Source organism: Rousettus aegyptiacus, unplaced genomic scaffold, assembly GCF_014176215.1.
Source record: "Rousettus aegyptiacus isolate mRouAeg1 unplaced genomic scaffold, mRouAeg1.p scaffold_m13_p_4, whole genome shotgun sequence".
Lineage (NCBI taxonomy): Eukaryota > Metazoa > Chordata > Mammalia > Chiroptera > Pteropodidae > Rousettus > Rousettus aegyptiacus.
Genome location: NW_023416307.1, coordinates 149,574,638 through 149,582,311, shown reverse-complemented (window position 1 = coordinate 149,582,311; position 7,674 = coordinate 149,574,638). Strand labels below are relative to the sequence as shown.

The 7,674-nt window shown below is 40.8% G+C and overlaps 1 pseudogene; it reads left to right on the top strand.

The window, feature by feature from the left end:
* The first annotated feature begins 1,258 nt into the window (after window positions 1–1,258).
* On the top strand, window positions 1,259–1,377 carry LOC118602234 (annotated as a pseudogene).
* Window positions 1,378–7,674: the final 6,297 nt, after the last annotated feature.

Genomic DNA, 7,674 nt, shown 5'->3' with positions numbered 1-7,674 from the left:
TACATCTGCCAGAAAGCATACAGACCATTAGAGAAAGCAAAGCACATTTACGCCATGTTATAGCATAACTAGGTGACAGAGACTACTAATGTCGACTTATATGTAAGTTTGGGAATAAGTATTCAAAACGGCAAAGCCAGAGCCAGTTTCAGAACTCACATCCACATGGAGCTCAAGCAGAGACTACATGGGGAAGAGGAGGCCAGGAGGGGCCTGGCTGTGATGAAATACGAATTCGAGCTCTCCAGAAAGAGATGGTCCCACCCTGAGAGAGGAAAAATGAGAACAGACCTAACACCTGGTGAATCAGGGCCTGGCTATGAATGGGATTCAGGGTGGTTATGGGGAGATTAAAATGAAGAGATGTGACCGTACACAGGATCGAAACGGAAGGCACTGCTTCTGGAGGGAAGGGAGGCGACTCCAGGGAAGGTGTCTTTTGGGATCTTTGCAGTAAATGGAAAGAAGGAGGCAAGGGGTAGAAATTTAAAAACTCACAGGGGAATAAAAAGGCTTATAAAATTAAAAAGTGAATTAATCCCTCTTTCTCCCTCCCTTGAGAGGCCACTCACTAAAGAAACTGCACTTCATCAAGCCGTAAAAGAAGGTGGTCGTGAGCTAAGACAGCCAGTGAGCTATCCAAACTCCTTAGCCCTGTCTGTTACATAAGTATTTTGAAATTGAACAGGAAATGACACAGCTACCTTAAGAAGAAAATTTTAAATGAGAACAAAACATTTCACCTAACAATATTTTTCCCTATGAACCAGCCATAGAACAAAGAAAAACAATTATATGACATTCCATCCTAAGTTAAATATTAATAAACAAATTTTTGTAATTTTGAAAAATCATCTTGATTCAGAAATTTTTAGAACATAGTAGAAATGGACAAAAGACAGAAAATGTGAAATAGCAGTTGACCAAACTGAAGAAAAAAATTGCAAAAAGAAGGTAAAATCACCTCAGAAATTAACTAAATTATAAGGTATACAAGAAATAATAGATTTGAGCAAAATATAACAGGAGCATTGAAGAAAGGAATAAAAACAGCCAAAAGAACAAAAGCAAAATAAAAAGGTAAAATTCGAATACAATTAATATGTGGAATTATCATCTAAAAAATATTTTCGAAAATAAAAGACCTAAATTTGAATATTGAAAATTGACTCAAAGTGGTTATAATTTAAGATTAATCTTATTAAACTTTAGAAATAATAGAAATGTTCTCCATGAGGACATCTTTAAAATAAGAGAAGTCTACAGCCATGCCACCCTGAACGTGCCCAGTCTCATCTGACCTTGAAAGATAAGCAGGGTCAGGCCTGGTTAGTATTTGGATGGGAGACCACCTAGAAATACCAGGTGCTGTAGACATTAAAATAAATACGTACATATACACATACATACACATAAGAAGAAAGACACCAAGAGAACAATAACATAATATATTCGTTTACCACATAGGGATAAAATAAAGGGATATAATTTAAAGCTGAATAAACCATTTAGTAGGAGCCTAAGTAAGGAAAGAGACTTAGGACATTGTAAAAGGCATCCGTATAAAGATAACGATTGAACAAAATTATGAACTTTTCTAAATACCAAAAGGAATACAAAAAACAAATAGCCGAGGCAATGGACCACAAAGAAATAGGGCATAATACATAAAGTAAATATAACATAAAATCATATGACAGAGTTGAGAACAGACCAAATAAATCAATTCTATTTTAAAACTCTAATAGCTATAACTCATCTATTTTAAAAACACACACACACACACACACTTATACAATTTGGGGATTGACTCACAAAACAAAACTAAACTCTATACTATATAGAACTGTCATCCCGCAGATGAGTCAAGAAGGCTAAAACTCAAGGGATGAGCAAAGATATAAAAAGCAGATGCAAACCAAATGCAAGTACCTGGCACAAGGTAGCACCACTGGGAACAAAGGCCAGGTGCAGTGAGTGGAAGAGTCAACACACCGTGAAAGAGAGACTATAGGGATAGGTCACTCTGTTGAGAAGTTGGCTCTGAGGCTAGGCAGAGGACAGCAGCTGAGCTTCCAAGGCTGTCTTGACGGCCAGATAGACTTAACTAAATTTATATTCAACAGATCAGGAGCCAGACGAGGAAGAAAGCTCTTATACTCTGAAAGAACATGTATTTTTGTTTACAGAAGGAAACTTTAAAGAGGAATTCTGTCAATTCCCAAAGAGTTTACATACAGCCCAGTAGAAGAATTAAGGCCTAATGCAATGTAAAAGACTGTCATTCCAAAGGGAGGTCAGAACAAAGTGCTCGGGGGCACGGAAGAGGGTAAGAAAACTCCCAGCCAGCGAAAGGAGTCCATAAAATCTCCTTGAAGGAGGCGACATTTGAGCTGAGACTCAAGGAATCGCAGCGGAAAATTTATTCGATATAAAAAAAAATGCTGCGGAATTAGATAGATGATCAAGAGACTCGGCCCAATGCACTGTGTTATTCTATCCACACTCCTCTGTAAGTTTGTTTGTGCAACAATGTATTGCAGACTTTCACCACATCATTCATTTTTCTTTTCTATAACCATTTTAAATGACCAAATAGTATTTCTTTTCTTTTCTTTCTTTCTTTTTTTTTTATGAAGTGATCCCCCTGATTACCCTAGCACCCACCTGGGACTACACACACAACCATTACAATAATATTGACTATATACCCTGTGCTGTACTCTAAATTCCCATGACTGTTTTATAACTACTAATTTGTACTTCTTCATCTTTTCACCTTTTTCGCCCAGCCTCCCAACCCCTCAAATATAATGAATGGGATTTCATTATATTTGTTACACTTTCTGGACTTATTATCTAATCTCTTACTATATAATCGAGTCATCTCTATGTTTTCTATATTGCTAGCATCATAAAGGACATTCTTGTTGCCATATTTTTGTGTAAATCCACATTCTGTAAATACCAAAGGCAAAGTTGCATACCGTTGCTGGATTTTGCCCCTAGAAAGCCATGCCCATTTGCATTCCCACTAAACAAGTGCAGAAGATGACAAGAAGAATTCTTTCCTGCTCAGAAGTTAGTCCCCTGCATTTACAGTAAGATAACACTTTCCTGAACACCAAGATAAACAAGGTGGTATCATATCCTGCCCAATACATATGCTTCACCATAATCCTCAAGAGTGTTGAAGATTAAATAGAATGTTATATGCGGTATCCCACATGATACGTTCTTAGTAAATGTTTCTTGTCCCTCTTAATTTTCTTGAACTCAATTGCATTTCTTGACTTTAAGTCGCTTAAGAATGAGTATTTCCATTTTTATAACCACTTTGTTGAAAAGGACCGTCTTATACCAACTTTTCCCAGGGCTGGAGCTGCTTTGATTCCCAGACTTCACGAGCAGGGCTACATGTGACTGATTCATGTCATTTCTGTATTTGTAACCTATACATGCCTCCTCCTTAGAGTTTAGGTCATTCCTGTAGAAGCCTTCTTGCCTTCACTGGCTGCTCTCTGGAAGTCCAGCTTTCTCCTTAACCGGCACAGTCTCTCTTCTCTGTCCCTGTTCACAGAGCTGCTCTCCTGTTCTCGAGAAGCAGAGCTCTACCGGGCTCCCTCATCAGACTTAGAATCTCCAGTCAGGACCCAGCTGACTCATTGTCCTTCTACGTCAATGAATCATAAGCCACTGGTGACTCAGCCTTTTCCTTTTGTTAATATAATGAAGAAGTCTCTTCATAGAGTCATGGCATTCATTTTCAGAAAGAAAATTCACTGAGATTAGTTGATGAGCACATTTTTATTCATTACTGGGAAAGGTTACATTAAACTGAAAAATAGAAAATCAGAAATTCTTTTATAGATCATATCGAAGGAAGTAAAATAGACCAATGTGCCCTGTTTGAATGAAACAGAATTATTCTCTTCCTCCAAATGAGGTATAATGACTTAAGTAGTGGGTAAATTATTGAACTGAAAATGTGGCTGGATGGTGTGATCATAACAAAATCTATAAAAGTGATTTTAATCTCTGACACACTAAGAAGAATGACACAAAAAAATGAATTTCTAATAGTTTCACATTTTTATTAAGTAGTCAGTCTTCGAGACTTGAATCGCTTATGAACAAATCTTTCTCTGTTGAATTTCAAACATTGATAATCTATGTTAAAACAGTTTCGGAAGTTTAGTATGTGAACATAGCATTGTATTAAACATAGGAAGACAAGATCTTGCAACTTCTTTTTAAAAGCTCCCGATTGATTGGACTCCAAATTCACGTATACATTTATTCATTCACTATTTCTTCAATGTCTACCATGTCACAGGTATACTGAGGGAAAATTAAGATGAAGAAAACACATCCAGTCCCCTCTGGTCTCACAGTGAAATCGCCTTCCGTTTCAAAAGCTCACTCACTATGCAGATGTTGTGGCCTACCAGCTTTCAGACTCTCTTTTGAATTAGCTCATTTATTTTTTACAGGACAGTGAGGTAGATGTTGTCTTCCTGTTTTACAAGTGAGAAAACCAAGATTCAGAGATGCTAAGTCACTTGCTCAAGGTGATACAGGCAGTAAACGTCAGGCCTGGAATTTGAACCCATGTCATGTCACCATAAATCCAAGCTCTTTTCAGTATGCCACGCTCTCCACTATCCCAAGAAAATGCTCTGAAATTTCACGTGACAGAGATCAAGTAGAAGATGCTTCCTCCCTCTGGCTTTATGATTTATTTCTCTAGAAATGCAATAAAATGAGAGTTGACGTTTTAGTAGCCAGATTGGTTGGATGTGGGTTGACAGGCCTTCAGAATCTCACAGTCACCAGTGGTAGTATGAATTAAGTTTGAGGTGATGGTTCATTTTATCATCAACTCGACTAAGCCACGGGGCGCCAGATAGTTGGTCAAACATTGTTCTGGGTGTCTCTGTAAGGGTGTTTTGGGATAAGAGTAAGCATATTGCCCTTCATTGTATGGGTGGGCCTCATGAGATCAGTTGAAGGCCTGAATTATACAAAAAAGCTGCCTCTCCCCCACGAAAGAGAGGATGCCTCCCTCCTGACTGCTTTCGAACTAGAACATCACTTTTTTTCTGCCTTTGGACTCAAATGGAAATTTCTTCCTTGCCTTGAGCTTGCCAGACTTTGGACTAAAATCTCATCAGCTCCCCTGGGTGTCCAGCTTGTCAACTCACCCTGCAGATCTTGGGACTTGTCCACCTCCAAAATCACCTGAGCTCATTCCTTATAAGAAATCTCTTTACATATATATATATACGCCCTGTTGGTTCTGTCTCCATGGAGACCCTCATAATAATTGAAGAGTCTTAAGATTAAAAGAGAATGGAGTTAGCCATGCAAATAGCTAAGCGAGAGCAGTGCCATTCAGTAAAACTTTCTGTGGTGATAAAAATGTTCTATATCTGGACCGACACTGTGGTAGCCACTAGCCACATATGGCTGCTGAGCAACTGAAATGGCCAGTGAGACTGAGGAACCGAATTTTTAATTTTTATTGTAATTAATTTAAATGTATATTTAAATTGCCGCGTGTGACTCTGGGTACCATATTGAGCAGCACAGATTTAGAATTGTTCTGTTTTATATTAACTGTCCCTATTAACTGTATGTGTGAAATATTTATCTCTATCTATAACATAGACAGAGAGAGATACATAAAATGATAGGGATAGAAAGAGAGAGGAGCCTACTGTTCATTTCCTGTCTCCCCCCAGTAAAACATAAGGTCTTTTAGGGGAGAGAAGTTGTCCACTTCATTTCTACTCTGTCCCCATCACCTAGACTAGGACCTGGAGGTAAATCGGCCCTTAATAGATATTTTGTTGGATTAATGTTTTTACCCACAGGTATTTAATAGTAATCTCAAGGCAGCATGCTTTGAATACCCAGAGATTTGCATTGGTCTGATTAATTGTTTTGGAATATCACTATTTGCCTTTATTAGCCCTACACAGCTCTGAGCCATCCTTCTAGTTTGTAAAATTTAGGCAAAACTTGGTGATCTTTCAAAAGCACTATTGAGAGGTGCCATCCTTAGCTCCGAAGGGTCTGGACTGAGAGAATGTTTGGGGAAGAAACGGAGTGTCATGAGCGCCCGGAAGTCTGCCCTCTTTTCTGCTTGGCTATTATTTATTTATACTTTAAGAATTTTTCTCATTCAAGAGGTCTTCCCCAAATCCACGCCCCCCACACACACACACCAGTAGCTCACTGGGGTGCCCTGTGGCACCCCAGTCTCTGTGACTGCACTTAAATATGTAGAGGGAAACAATTGTTTTTTGAGAGTTAAGGATTCTGTCTTTTTATTACTGGATCCCCAACACCAAAGGCAGTGTCTATAATACAGGACATGCTGGAAAAAAAAAAAAATTCATGAATGAAAGGAAGGGAAGGAGGGGAAGAAGGAGAGAAGGAGCAAGGAAGAAAGGAAAGAAGAAAGGGAGAGAATCCCAGAGCTTCTGCTCTTTCTTCCAGTCTAAGGAAGAAGCTATGTCCAAGTTTCTCCTAACTTCTCTGTCCTGGCAAAAGGAAAGGCCCGCAAAGGCTCTCCCTGCCACGTACCTTCATGCGTCATGTTGCCCCATTCCCCGCCTCCCCGCCTCTGTCTCAGGGATCGAAGAGCTTCCACGCCAGTGTGCTCAGTGGCTGCTGACGACAGAGTCTCTGGGGGAGGACCCTCTGAGACCGGAGGGCCCTGGAATGGGGCCTCTTTCTCGCCATCACTCCAGCGGACACTATCCAACAGGCAGGTGTTTCTGGCAGACGCAGAGAGGGAAGCATCAGGCCCGACTACCAGGGCCATTGCTCGGTCATGTTTCCACCTTCTCCATGTCTGGGCTCTAGCTGAGTCATGCACTGGAAGTGAGGCGTCGGCATGGCGTCCTGGACGTTGTCAGCAAGAGGTGGTGTCAGCCACCAGCGAGTTTGTGAAATTCAAGGCATATCTGAAGGAAAAAGACAGGCGAACCAGAGCTCTGGAATGTCATCGGACTCCCTTGCTTTACCATCAAAAAAAAGGACGGAGAAAGAAAAAGAAAAAGAAAGGCAGCCTACAGATCTCTTCAGGTCCTGACTGCAAGTCACCTCCGCCTGTTCCTGATTTGCCCACTCTGGCCAGAAGTGGACAGGTAGTCTGCAGAGATCCTGCAGCATCCTCCGGCAGCTCTCTCCACAAACCCAGGCATAAAGAGCCGACGCAGCGCACCGCGTTTGAAGAGCACCGAAAGAAGCAGAGCGTGCGCTTTGCTCCGCCGACGGAGCCTGGAGGACTTTGCTGGTCAAGGGAAGGAAAAATCAATACAGCGATTTAAAATGTAATGGTGGCAGCTAAGCAGTGCCAGAAGAGCATTTTACGGAGGACAGTTCAGGCCTTGGAGGGTGCCATGCGTCCTTTGGAGGAGGGGAAATGTCCGGGGAAGCAAATTTCTAGAAAAGATTCAGTGCTTCTACGTTCGTCTTTCCCCACTCCTGAAATATCTTCTTTGGAAGGGATCTTAACCACTCTCCTCTTACGTAGTGGCGCCAGCAGTAGCTCCCAGATCTCCAGTGTTTACCTCGTGCCAGTTTTAGCCATCGTTTTCCTTGTCTAGGGAAATCTACTATGCACTTTTGTTGTGGTGCGATCAAATCTAAGACCCACGGAGC